This window comes from Hordeum vulgare, chromosome 4H, assembly GCF_904849725.1.
Source record: "Hordeum vulgare subsp. vulgare chromosome 4H, MorexV3_pseudomolecules_assembly, whole genome shotgun sequence".
NCBI classification, from domain to species: domain Eukaryota; kingdom Viridiplantae; phylum Streptophyta; class Magnoliopsida; order Poales; family Poaceae; genus Hordeum; species Hordeum vulgare.
Window position 1 is genome coordinate 55,199,689 of NC_058521.1, and position 14,797 is coordinate 55,214,485.

The following is a 14,797-nucleotide window of genomic DNA, read 5'->3' on the forward strand; positions in this document are numbered from 1 at the left end:
TGTTCTTTCGGAATTAATACACTAGACGCATGCTGGATAGCGGTCGACGTGTGGAGTAATAGTAGTAGATGCAGAAAGTATTGGTCTACTTGTTTTGGACGTGATGCCTATAGATATAATCATTGCCTTAGATAACGCCATGACTTTGCGCGGTTCTATCAATTGCTCGACAGTAATTCGTTCACCCACCGTCTACTAGCTTTCGTGAGAGAAGCCACTAGTGAACACTACGGCCCCCGGGTCTATTCACAACTATCGTTTCCAGTTTCACTTTTACTTTGCTCTGTTTACTCTTTGCTTTCAGTTCTCACTTTGCAAACAATCTATAAGGGATTGACAACCCCTTCATAGCGTTGGGTGCAAGCTCTTTGTGTTTGTGCAGGTACTTGTGACTTGATGAGATCTTCCACTGGTTTGATACCTTGGTTCTCAAAACTAAGGGAAATACTTACAGCCGTTGTGCTACATCACCCTTTCCTCTTCAAGGGAACACCAACGCAAAGATCCAAGGCTGCGGGGAAATCCTTTGCATATTTGCCAAGGAAGTCCCTAAATGCATAGCTGTAGCAGCAGGATTCCTGGCGCCGTACCAGGGAAGGTCTGTTGTCGCAGTAGCAGCGGACGGCACGGTCCTTGTCGGCTCTCCACCAAGAACTTCCAAGCCGGCGCGGTGGCCCGGAAAGTGAACTTGATATCCTCCGCCAATATGGACGAAGGTGGAGATTGGGAATGGGGAATGCGCCATTACGAGTGAGGCCATCCGACCCTAGTGGTAAGCGCCTTCCCAAATCTTGTTTTGTTTACCGTTGAACTTTTTGTTCTCTCTTTTGAGCCGGTGCTCCCTCTTGAGCTTGCATTGGTTTTTCCCTTGAAGAGGAAAGGGTGATGCAACACAGTAGCAGTAAGTATTTCCCTCAGTTTGAGAAGCAAGGTATCAATCCAGTAGGAGAATCAAGCCAAGTGTCCAGAGTACCTACGCAAACACAAACGAGCTTGCATGCAACGCTATAAAGGGGTTGTCAATCCCTTCAAGAATGATTGCAAAGTGATATCTGAAGGTGGAAAGTGCAACGAAGTAAAAGTGTAAGGCTGAAAATATGATGTGAAGTAGACCCAGGGGGCATAGTGTTCACCAGAGACTTCTCTCAAAATAGCAAATATTATGGAGGGTGAACGAATTACTGTCGAGCAATTGATAGAACCGCGCAAAGTCATGACGATATCTAAGGCAATGATCATACATATAGGCATCACGTCCGAGACAAGTAGACCGACACTGTTTGCATCTACAACTATTACTCCACACATCAACCCCTATCCATCACGCATCTAGTGTATTGAGTTCATGACGAACAGAGTAACGCCTTAAGCAAGACAACATGATGTAGAGGGATAAATTCATGCAATAGATATAAACCCCATCTTTTTACCCTTGATGGCAACAACACGATGCGTGCCTCGCTACCCCTTCTGTCATCGGGTGAGGTCACCGCACGGTATGAGCCGAAAACCAAGCACTTCTCCCATTGCAAGAATGATAGATGAAGTTGGCCAAACAAAACCCACAACTCGAAGAGAACTACAAGGATATGAAATCATGCATATAAGATACCAGAAGAAACTCAAATAAGATTCATAGATAATATGATCATAGATCCATAATTCATCGGATCTCGACAAACACACCGCAAAAGAAGATTACATCGGATAGATCTCCATGAAGATCATGGAGAACTTTGTATTGAAGATCCAAGAGAGAGAAGAAGCCATCTAGGTACTAGCTATGGACCCGAAGGTCTATGGTGAACTACACATGCATCATCGGAGAGGCAATGGTGCTGATGAAGAAGCCCTTCGTATCCGAATCCCCCCTCCGGCAGGGCACCAGAACGTGCCCCAGATGGGATCTTGTGGAGAAAGAAGCTTGCGGCGGCGGAAAAGTATTTTCGTGGATCTCTCCTGTGGTTTTGGATTTTTCGGGGATTTATAGGCGGAAGAAGTAGGGCAGACGAGCCATAGGGGGCCCACAAGCCTGCTAGGCGCGGGCCCCCCTAGCCGCGCCTAGGGGGCTTGTGGCCTCCCCTGGTGGCCTCTGCCTTGGTTCTAACGCCCCCAACGTATCTTCTGTTCCGGAAAAAATCTTTTCGGAAGTTTTATTCCATTGGGATGCCGTTTAATATTCTCCTCTGAAAAGGGTCAAAAACACCGAAAAAAGAGGAATTGGCACTTCGCATTGATTAATAAGTTAGTCCCAAAAAAGATATAAAAGGCATACAAAACATCCAAAGTTTAACAAGATAATAGCATGGAACCATAAAAAATTATAGATACGTTGGAGATGTATCAACCGGCTACCGACTCCCTTGCTCAGCTATTCGAGAGCCTGCAATTGCTCGACCCGCCCACCGCCGACGTGGAGACGTCAGACCCCTCGGATATCGAGGATGATGGGGTGATCGAGCCGCGAGCCGCCGGCTCCAAAGGTTCGGAGGAAGCACTCAAGTCGGAGGGCTCCGAGCCGCCTGGTGAGCACCTAAAGCCCTCCCTTCTTGACTGGACGAATGATGACGCGACGCAACCTACTCTGCGTGATGCAGCCTTCGAGGAGGATCCAGAGGATCTGGAGGAGGTAACCAGCCCATCGTTGACGCGGGGCCACCCCAAGGCTCGTGAGACGGCAGCGCGTGGCGAGATGGCCAGTAACAATGGCAAGGGGGCGGCTACATCCATGCCGGCCCCCAAGCGTACCACAACGGGACCTCCAGTCGGAGGACATGGAGGCGGAGCCAAGAAGCACCGTGCCGGCGCCAAGAAGCACCGCGCTCGCGCCGGCAGGAAGCGAGTGCCCGTTGTGGCGGGGTAATAGTCTTTTGTTATATCTTTTTGATTTTTTGCATGAGGATATGCTCCTCAAATAGTACTTGGCACGGAGGCTGAAGACGTGTAGGTAGAAAACGCCTCCGTCGCCGAGCGAGCCGGCTGGGGAGCTGCTGATGCTGCCAAGAAGGCGTTGGAGGACGAGTCCGCCCTTCGCTGGGAAACGGCGGCGAACAAGATGGCCGCGGGCCAATCCAGGCCCAGCCACGCCGAGAAGCCCAAGCAGAAATGGTCGAAGGCCAAGCACGACCCCGCCAAGCGAGCGCGCATGGAGAATCGAGCTAGCGATGCGGCCCCGAAGCGCGCCCAAGGGGCCGAGGCAGCCAAGACCGCCGAACCGGCCGCCTCCACGCTAGTGGACCTCGAGGTGATCCCCGACACGCCGGAAGCTAATGTAGACGGCGCGCCAGAGATGACCATGGAGGCGCCGGATACGGCCGATCCACCCCCGACTACGGAGACGGTGCCGGCCGGAACATCGAAGGAGCTGGCCACCAACCCACCACCTGGAGAAGGCACCCTCGTCGTGGCCAGCCGGTGCCCGGCCGCCCAGGAGTCGGCCCCATCATCGGGAGCCGGCCCATGAGGACTTGGCACGTGGCCAATGCTGAGCGTGCGACATTGCCCCCAGGCACCGAGCTCAGCGGTGTCCCGGAGTTGGTGGTGCTATTCTCCAGCAGCCGCGACAAGGTGCAGTAGGCGGCCAGGGTGGGCCAGTGCGACCTGGAATGCCTTGAAGAGCGAACCAGGGTGAGTCTTCTGTCTTCTGCCTTGGTTTGGCTTTTTTTCTTTTTCTTCTCTTGAATCAGTGGGGGCGCGCGAGCGCACCCACTGGGTGTAGCCCCCGAGAATCGGGCCGGCCAAGCATTGGCTGAGCCGAATCCCCTTGTGCTATGTTCGTCTTTGTTTTTTTAGTGGGGGCGCGCTAGCGCACCCACTGGGTGTAGCCCCGAGAATCAGGCCAGCTATGAATTAGCCGAGCCGAATCTTAGTTCTTGATTTCTTTGCTTTGCTCGTAGGAGCTTCATGACGCCCAAGTGCAGGCGTATAACACGCTGCGGGCCCAAGTCCAGGCGGCTAACGGCCAAGTTGGCGATATCCAGGGCCGGCTGGATGCTGCCATCTCGGAGCGAGACGCCTTGCGCGAGGCGAACAAGAAGCTCCAACAGCAGATGGGTCTTCTCCAGACGGAGAAGAAAGATCGCGAGGCGGCCTGTCGGGCCGAACTGGAGCAGCTGCGCGCCACCCTTCAGTAGAAGGACACCTCCCATGCTGCCGACACGGAGCTCCTCAAGACGGCTCATCTCGAGGAGATGAAGCTCAAGGACGCTGCCCTGAAGGAGAAAGAGGATGCCCTAATCAAGAAGCAGGCGCAGCTCGCTAAGGCAAAGGAGGCGGCCGAGACCCTCCGAGACGAGCTCTCCTATGTGACTCGAGAGAGCACGGTGCGGGAACACGAGGCCCTGGAGGAGGCTCGTAAGACCGACATCCATTTCAACCGTAAGCCTTTCTTTTATCTTGTCTTGATCTTTTCTTATTTGTTGTTGGACTCCCCTCTTATTCTTCTTCGCACCACTTCCCCTACCCCAGGAATCTTCGCTAGGACACGGGAAGCGGCTGAAACGGGTCTGGAGACCAGCCGTGAGGAGCGTCGTGCTTCTGGTGAGGAGGTGGATGCCGACGCCGACTGGTCTGTGGAGGAGATCGCCGTTGGCATCAAGGCCTTCCTGCTTGTACTTTCTGACTCCTTGGAGAGGCTCAAGAGCGCAGGCGCATCGATGATAAGGGCGCTGTGAAGCCAGCGTCAATGAGCTAGATGTCCCGCTGGCTTGAAGCCGTCAGCGCCCGCCTCAACGCCTAGCGCGCCTCAGCCGCGCGCCCTGGTGCATACATGGCGTTACGCTTGGCCAACTCCTGGTATCGGAACCTGGACTAGGGCAAGCTCGCCGCACAGCGCGACGACTCGGTGGGGGAGCTACAGGCCATGAAGGACCAGCTGCACATGAGGGCCAGCGACATCGCTTCTTTTGCCGCCTAGGATGATCTCAACTTGGAGCGGGATGAAGATGGAAACGTGATCCCTGAGGACTTGTTCCATCTTTAGTCGTATGACGCCGATGGCAGCTCTGCCGAGGCGGCCCTTGAGGAGGAGCCTGCCGGCTTCATCAGCGAGGCTTATGCGGACTCGGCCGCAAGGGATGGAGCCGGAGGCTCTTGTGGTGGAGACGGCACATACGCCTCGGGAGTAGCACGCGATGGTGAAGCCACCACTTGAGGTGCCGCAGCCGGGGCAACAGACGGAGCCGCCGCCCCTTAGCCGGTCCTTTTTGTTTTTTGTTGTCTGCATTGTATCGTCAGTCCAACAGTTCCACCCAATGGGGGTGTTTATTGTAATGAACCTCGGCCGTGGGCATTTTGAATGCTTTCGAATGTAATATATTCTACATTGAATTCTTAAACACCATGCTTGCTACCTTGTATTTTCATCCTTTGATTCCTGTTTGACTCCTTTTTCTCCAACTCCTTTATTCTCTCTAACATCCGCCTCGCCATCCCGATAGCCGGGAGCCGGTCTATGACTGGGACGAGGCTTCTGCCTTTGAGATTATTGGACTTAAATTTTTCGAAGCCATCAAGACTTTAAGATTCAAAAACAAGCCAGCAGAGGCCGGCTAGAATAATAAGATCGAAAGATGATCAAACCAACCTGAGCCGTCAACCCTTTTTGTAGTTGAACTTTTCATGCAACGAGCCTTCCCTGCCACCGCCTCGGTAGCCGGACAGCCGGGAGCCGGTCTGTAGCTGTTACAAGACGGTAAGGGTTCGACCCGACGTACACTATACGCTCATCTACAACTAAGGAAATCGTTTGGGTCGGCTAGAGAGCCCCCGAGCCCGTGGAGCTGGACCAAGGCACTGACAAATGAGTAAAAACTCTTGCCATGAACCCTAAAGAGGTGTGTCCCAAGCATCGGTTTGAAACACCCGTTGCATTCATTGGAAATCCCCAAAACAGAAGAAGATCCATATGGACATACTCTTTTCATTTTTCTTACTTGCACTCTAGCAATAGAACGGGCGAAGCAATGCCGCGTTCCATGGATGCTCCGTCTCTTGGCCACAGTCGTCTCTCTTGCGCTTCCTTGGCTTCTGGGCATCGATCAGGTAGTATGCATTGTTATGCAGTGCCCGACTGATGATGAAAGGTCCCTCCCATGGGGACGAGAGATTGTGCTGGTCGGCTGTTCGCTGGATTCTTCTGAGCACCAAGTCCCCCTCTCTGAAAGAGAGAGGCCAGATCTTCTTGTTGTGGTAGTACCTCAGCTTCTGTTGGTATATGGCCATCCGGCTCAAGGCTAGATCCCGTGCCACCTCGAGAAGATCAACGCCGTCTTCTCTTGCCCCTTCCCTTTTGTCTCTGTGTATAAGGTGACCCAGGGCGAGTCGAACTCGACATCCGTGGGGATGATTGCCTCGGACCCATATACCAGAAAGAATGGTGTGAAACCGGTTGACCGGTTTGGCGTGGTGCGGAGGCTCCACAACACAGCCGACAGCTCTTCGATCCAGCAACCGACTAACCTGACTAGTGGCGCCACCAACCTAGGCTTGATGCCGGTCAGGATCAGGCCGTAAGCCCTCTCCACGTGGCCATTGGATTGTGGGTGCGCCACCAAAGCCAAGTCGAGCCGGATGCCCTCCTTGGAGCAGTAGAGTGCCAAAGCACCCTTGGCGAAGTTGGTGCCAGTTGTCAGTGATGATGTTGTGGGGGACGCCATAGCGGACAGCAATGTCCTTGATGAACCTGACGGCCATGGGGCCGTCAAGCTTCTTGATGGGCCTAGCCTCGATCCACTTGGTGAACTTATCAACAACCACCAAGAGATGCGTCATGCCGCCTCGAGCGGTCTTGAATGGACCCACCACATCCAACCCCCAAACGGCAAACGGCCATGCCAGGGGGATGGTTTTGAGGGTTGAAGCCCGCATGTGGCTCTGCATGCTGAAACGTTGGCAGCCTTCACATTTGTTGACCATCTTCATGGCCTCCTCGAGAGCCGTAGGATAGTAGAATCCGTGGAGGAATGCCTTGGCCACCAGGGTTCTGGAGGCGGCATGATGCCTAGACTCACCCTAGTGTATGTCTCTGAGGATCTCCTGCCCATTTTCTAATTCGACGCAGCGCGGGAACACACAAGTCACGCTACGCTGAACGAGCTCGCAATTGATGATGGAGTAGGCTACTGACCGACGCTGAATCTGCCTTGCCTCCGCCTCATCTTGAGGAAGTTCGCCGCGAAGAAGGAAGGCCAAGATGGGTTGAGCCCACGATGGAGCCGACACAAGGGTTGGCTTCGTCTCGACCTGAGTATCAGGGGCTTCTGCAGCCCCCGCGGTTGATGAAGCAGTCGCAGGCTCGAGACTTTGTGTCTCTGATGCAATTATGGCAGCCGGCACGCTATCTACCTCCATGACGGCCACCCACCGGGCCGGCGAAGTAGTCGTGTCCGGCGAAGTAGTTGTAGCTGGTACAACAATTTGAGTCGGCAGAGTCAGTGTAGCCTGCATAGGAGCTATAGCCGGCACAACTAGCGTAGCTGACGATGCTAGTACCGAGGGATCTGCCGGCACAAAAATTGACGCCAACTCGGGAGACGGCTTGATGGATGGCTTGTGCAATTGCTCGAGGGAGACGCCGGCTGGAATTGCTTGCCTTGTAGAGCCGATCTTGGCCAAGGTATTAGGCGCCTCATTGTCCGCCCTGGAGACATGATGAAACTCGCAACCCTCGAAAGGGCCACTGAGCTGTTGTATGAGGAAGCGATAGCTCGCCATGTTGGCGTCCCTGGTGTCCCATTTGCCACAGACTTGCTGCACCACGAGATCCGAGTCACCGAAGCAAAGGAGCCGCCGGATGCCAATCTCTCTGGCAAGTCGGAGGCCATGAGCGAGCGCTTCGTACTCGGCGACGTTGTTGGAGGCGGCGAAGTGTATCTAGAGAGCATACTTGAGTTGGTCTCCTTTTGGAGACATCAAGACAATGCCGGCGCCCAGACCAGTTCGCATCTTCGAGCTGTCGAAGTGCATCCGCCAATGAGTGGAGTTTGGAGGCGGCAGCGTGAATTGGGTTTTGGCCCAATCGACGAGGAAGTCGGCCACCACCTGAGATTTGATCGCAGTGCGCGGCTCGTAGTGGATGTCGTAGTCGGCCATGGAGATGGACCATTTGGTAATCCGCCCAGTTGCATCAAGGTTGCCCATGATTTCTGAAAGTGGAGTGGTGCTCACCACAGTGATGGCATGCTTTTGGAAGTATTGCTTCAACTTCTTTGCGGCAAGGTAAACACCATAACACATTTTTTGATAGTGGGGGTAGTTTTGCTTGGAGGCGGACAAGATCTCGCTGAGCTAATAGATAGGGTGTTGCACTAACAGTACCTTGCCCTCCTCCTTGCCTTCTACTACCAACACTACACTAACCACGCGAGTGGTCGCTACAATGTATATCGGAATGGGTTCCCTTCCAGCCGGTGCCGCCAAGATTGGCAGGCTTGACATGACACGCTTGAGGTCGCGGAAGGCTTCGTCCACCTGGTCGCTCCACTCGAACTTGGTTGATTTATTCATTTGCTGGTACGTGGAAGCGCCTTCTCGCCGAGCCGGCTGACGAAGCAGCCAAGGGACGTTAGGCAGCTGGCGAACTTATGGACGTCGAGGATTCGAGCCGGCTTCACCATCCGCTTGATGGTTCCGATCTTCTCAGGGTTCGCTTCGATGCCACTAGCGGACACGAAGAACCCCAAGAGCTTGCCGCCTGGAACCCCAAAGACGCATTTCTCCGGGTTGAGCCGGATCTTGTACTCGCGCAGGTTGGCAAACGTCTCCGGCAAGTCGTCAGGGAGACTGAAGTGCTGCTTGGTCTTGACGACGATGTCATCCACATAGACATAGATGTTTCTGCCAATCTGTGGCAGGAGGCACTTCTGCATGCAACGTTGGAATGTGGCACTAGCGTTCTTCAGACCGAACATCATGGTGGTGTAGCAATAGGCCCCGAAGGGCGTGATGGAGGAGGTCTTCAGGAGATCAGCTGGATCCAACTTGATTTGATGGTAGCCTGAATAAGCGTCCAGAAACGACAACAGTTCGCAACAGGCTGTGGGGTCGATCAGTTGATCTATCCTCGGCAAGGCAAAAGGGTCTTTCGGGCACGCCTTATTCAGGCTTGTGTAGTCGATACAGATTCTCCATGTGTTGTTCTTCTTCATCACCAAGACTGGATTGTCTAACCAGTCCGGATGGAAAACCTCCATTATGAAGCCGGCTGTGAGCAGCCGGGCAATCTCTTCTCCAATTTTGCACCGCTTCCCCTCGGCGAAGCGGCGCAAAGGATGTTTCACCGGCTTTGCATCCGGCCGCACTTGAAGTTTGTGCTCGGCGTACTTCCTTGGAACCCTTGGCAGGTCTTTTGGAGACGATGCAAAGATGTCCCGATTCTCTCGGAGGAAGTTGACAAGCTCGCCTTCCTATTTGGTGCTGAGGTTAGCCCCATTGGTGATGCACTTCTTGGCTGGCTTGAATGAGCCCTCGCCGGCCGACTTGGATGGCTGAGTAGGGATCGTCGGCTGCTCCGTAGCCTGAGCCACGAGCCGGTCGATCTTCCATTTCTCCTAAGCAATCACCATGGCGTCGGCCAGATGGCTTCTGTCCTGTGCGCACTCGAGCGACTTCTTGTAGTCGCCAGCGATGGTGATGATTGATATGTGTCCAACGTATCTATAATTTTTGATTGTTCCATGCTATTATATTATCAACTTCGGATGTCTTATATGCATTTATATGCCATTTTATATCATTTTTGGGTCTAACCTATTAACTCAGTGCCTAGTGCCAGTTTTTGTTTTTTCCATGTTTTTGACCTTTTTCAGAAAAGAATATTAAATGGAGTCCAAACGGAATAAAACCTGCGGGATGGTTTTTTCCATAACAGAAGATACGCAGAGGACTTGAGAACCAAGGCAGGAGGTCTTGTGGGAGGTCACGAGCCCCCTAGGCGCGCCCTAGGGGGGCGCCTAGCAGGCTCGTGGGCCCCCTTGCCTCGTCTGCCCTACCTCTTTCGCCTATAAATTCCAAAAAATCCCGAAACCTCCAGAGAGAGCCACGAAAATACATTTCCGCCGCCGCAAGCTTCTGTCACCGCGAGATCCCATCTGGGGACCGTTCTGGTGCCCTGCCGGAGGGGGATTCGAAAACGGAGGGCTTCTTCATCAACACCATTGCCTCTCCGATGATGCGTGAGTAGTTCACCACAGACCTTCGGGTCCAGAGCTAGTAGCTAGATGGCTTATTCTCTATCTTGGATCTTCAATAAAAAGTTCTCCATGATCTTCATGGAGATATATCTGATGTAACTTTCTTTTGTGGTGTGTTTGTCGAGAACCGATGAATTGTGGATTTATGATCAGATTATCTATGAATATTATTTGAGTCTCCTCTGATTTCTTATATGTATGATTTCATATCCTTGTAATTCTCTTCGAGTTATGGGTTTCATTTGGCCAACTTGATCTATAATTCTTGCAATGGGAGAAGTGCTTGGTTTTGGGTTCATACCGTGCGGTGTCCTCACCTAGTGACAGAAGGGGTAGCGAGGCACGCATTGTGTTGTTGCCATCAAGGGTAAAAAGATGGGGTTTATATCATATTGCATGAATTTATCCCTCTACATCATGTCATCTTGCTTAAGGCGTTACTCTGTTTCTTATGAACTTAATATACTAGATGCATGCTGGATAGCGGTTGATGTGTGTAGTAATAGTAGTAGATGCAGACAGTACCGGTCTACTTGTCTCGGACGTGATGCCTATATGTATCATCATTGCCTTAGATATCGTTATGACTTTGCGCGATTCTATCAATTGATCAACAGTAATTCGTTCACCCGCTGTAATACTTGCTATCATGAGAGAAGCCTCTAGTGAACACTATGGCCCCCGGGTCTATTTTACATATTATATATTCAAATCTACATACAAAAATACCAAAAATACCTTGCTGCACTTTTACTTATTTACTTTTATCACTATCAGATCTCACCTTGCAAGTAATCGTGAAGGGATTGACAACCCCTTTATCGCGTTGGGTGCAAGTTCGTTTGTTTTTGCGCAGGTGCATTGGTGCCTCATCTTGATACTCCTACTGGATTGATACCTTGGTTCTCAAACTCAGGGAAATACTTATCTCTACTTTGCTGCATCACCCTTTCCTCTTCAAGGGAAAAACCAACGCAAGCTCGAGAAGTAGCAAGAAGAATTTCTGGCGCCGTTGCCGAGGAGTATTCAAGTGAAGCATATCTACTAAGTACCTATCGCAAACTCATCTCTTGAATTTACATTATTTTCCTTTTGCCTCTCGTTTTCCTCTCCCCCACTTCTAAAAGGATTTTCCTTTTTATTCTCTCTTCTTCCATTCTCCTTTTTGTTGCTATGTTTGCTTGTGTTGCCATGTACCTTCTATTTGCTTGCATCTTCACTTGCTAAAAATCTATTGATATGGATCCTCATACACTTGCTAATCTTTTCAAAAGACCAAAATATGATGAACAATTTGCTAGTGAGTTGAGTGCACTTGACTATCTCTATGGAGTTTTGTTTGAAAATCATGAATCTGGAAATTTTGATGAATTGTTGAAAGAAGAAAATTATAAAGTGGTTCATGATATCTGCTTGAATGAAAAACATGATTGCCATGTTGTTAGTATGAATTCTCTGAATATCTATGATGCTAATGATATGCAAAACCACAAGCTTGGGGATGCTATGCTTGATGAAGATGATATTTTCTGTTTCCCAAGTTTTGGTGATGACCCTTATGCTATAATTGATCACGAAAACAATGCTTTGTGTGATAGTTATATTGTAAGATTCGTTCATGATGTTATTGAAAATTACTATGAGAGAGTAACATATGCTTTTACATATTGCAATAATTTCAAGCTTCCTCTCTTTGTGTTCAACGTTTTGAAGTTATGCTTGTTTTGCCTTCCTATGCTAGTTAATTCTTGTTCCCATAAATTGTTTTCTCACAAAATCCCTATGCATAGGAAGTGGGTTAGACTTAAACGTGTTTTTTGTCTTTAATTATGCTCTTTTTCACATCTCAACTACTACTTTTTATGTGAGCATCATTGAAATCGTTAAGCCTAGCTAGGGGCGTTAAACGATAGCGCTTGTTGGGAGGCTAACCAATGAATATTTTTTTTTGCTTTTCACTTTATGTTTTGTTAAGTCCACACCATCATGATTCTGTTATGATTGTGTTTTTTATGTTTTAATCAGTGTTTGTGCCAAGTAGAACCTTTATGATTAGTTTTGGTGATAGTTGTTTAATCATGCTGATAAAAGACAGAAACTTTGTGCTCACGAAATTATTTTTAGTTCTTATCCAGAAAGAGCTTTTGAGTTTATTATTTTTCCTGCTGATTTATATGGAAATTTCCCTAATTGTCATAATTTTTCAGAATTTTTGGGATAGCATAAGTATACGAAATATACAGATTTCTACAGACTGTTCGGTTTTTGACAGATTCTGTTTTTGTTGTGTTGATTACTCATTTTGATGAAACAATGGTTAGTATCGGGGGGTACGAGCCATGGAAAAGTGAGAATACAGTAATATAACATCAATCTACACTACATAAAAAGTTGGTGGTTTGTTTTCTTATGCTAACGATATCACGAGTTTCTGTTTAAGTTTTGTGTTGTGAAGATTTCAAGTTTTGGGTGATGTTCTTATGGACAATGGAATAAAGAGTGGAAAGAGCCTAAGGTTGGGGATGCCCAAGTCATCCCAAGACAAATTCAAGGACACCAAAAAGCCTAAGCTTGGGGATGCCCCGGGAAGGCATCCCCTCTTTCGTCTTCAATCCATCGGTAACGTTACTTGGAGCTATATTTTTATTTACCACATGATATGTGTTCTGCTTGAGTGTCGTGTATTATAGGAGTCTTTGATTTTTGTTTCATCACAATCATCCTTCCAGCACACGTACAGCTAGACGATGATCTCGGCCTTCTTGATCCAGCAAGAGAGACGGAGAGGTAGATGAGTTCTCCGGCAGCGTGATGGCGCTCCGGAGGTTGGTGGTGATCTAATCTCAGAAGGGCTCCGCCCGAGCTCCGCAGAAACACGATCTAGAGGTAAAACCGTGGAGGTATGTGGTCGGGCTACCGTAGCAAAAATCGTCTCAAATCAGCCCTAATAGCTCCATATATATAGGAGGAGGGTAGGGGAGGCTTGCCTTGAGGCTCAAGGAGCCCCAAGGGCTGCGCCACCAAGGGAGCAGGAGTCCTCCTCCAATCCTAGTCCAACTAGGATTGGAAGGTGGAGTCCTCCTCCAATCCTAGTCCAACTAGGATTGGAAGGTGGAGTCCTTCTCTTCTTTCGCACCTCCTTTTTTTTCTTTTCTCTTTGATTTTCTATCTATGGCGCATAGGGCCTTCTTGGGCTGTCCCACCAGCCCACCAAGGGCTGGTGCGCCACCCCCAAGGCCTATGGGCTTCCCCGGGGTGGGCTGCCCCCGCCCCCCCCCCCCCCGGTTAACACCCGGAACCCATTCGTCATTCCCGGTAGATTCCCGGTAACTCCGAAAACCTTTCGGTAATCAAATGAGTCATCCTATATATCAATACTCGTTTCCGGACCATTCTAGAAACCCTCGTGACGTCCGTGATCTCATCAGGGACTCCGAACAACATTCGGTAACCATCCATATAACTCAAATACGCATAAAACAACGTCGAACCTTAAGTGTGCAGACCCTGCGGGTTCGAGAACTATGTAGACATGACCCGAGTGACTCCTCGGTCAATATCCAATAGCGGGACCTGGATGCCCATATTGGATCCCACATATTCTACGAAGATCTTATCGTTTGAACCTCAGTGCCAGGGATTCATATAATCCCTTATGTCATTCCCTTTGTCCTTCGGTATGTTACTTGCCCGAGATTCGATCGTCAGTATCCACATACCTATTTCAATCTCGTTTACCGGCAAGTCTCTTTACTCGTTCCGTAATACAAGATCCCGCAACTTACACTAAGTCACATTGTTTGCAAGGCTTGTGTGTGATGTTGTATTACCGAGTGGGCCCCGAGATACCTCTCCGTCACACGGAGTGACAAATCCCAGTCTCGATCCATACTAACTCAACGAACACCTTTGGAGATACCTATAGAGCATCTTTATAGTCACCCAGTTACATTGCGACGTTTGATACACACAAATCATTCCTCCAGTGTCAGTGAGTTATATGATCTCATGGTCATAGGAACAAATACTTGACACGCAGAAAAGAGTAGCAACAAAATGGCACAATCAACATGCTACGTCTATTAGTTTGGTTCTAGTCCATCACGTGATTCTCCTAATGACGTGATCCAGTTATCAAGCAACAACACCTTGTACATAGTCAGAAGACCCTGACTATCTTTGATCAACTGGCTAGCCAACTAGAGGCTTGCTAGGGACAGTGTTTTGTCTATGTATCCACACATGTATATAAGTCTTCATTCAATACAATTATAGCATGGATAATAAACGATTATCTTGATATAGGAATTATAATAATAACTATATTTATTATTGCCTCTAGGGCATAATTCCAACAGTCTCCCACTTGCACTAGAGTCAATAATCTAGCCCTCACATCACCATGCGAATTACATTGTAATAAATCTAACACCCATACAGTTCTGGTGTTGATCATGCTTTGCCCGTGGAAGAGGTTTAGTCAGCGGGTCTGCTACATTCAGATTTGTGTGCACTTTGCATATATTTACGTCCTCCCCTTCGACGTAGTCGCGGATGAGGTTGAAGCGTCGTTTGATGTGTCTGGTCTTCTTATGAAACCGTGGTTC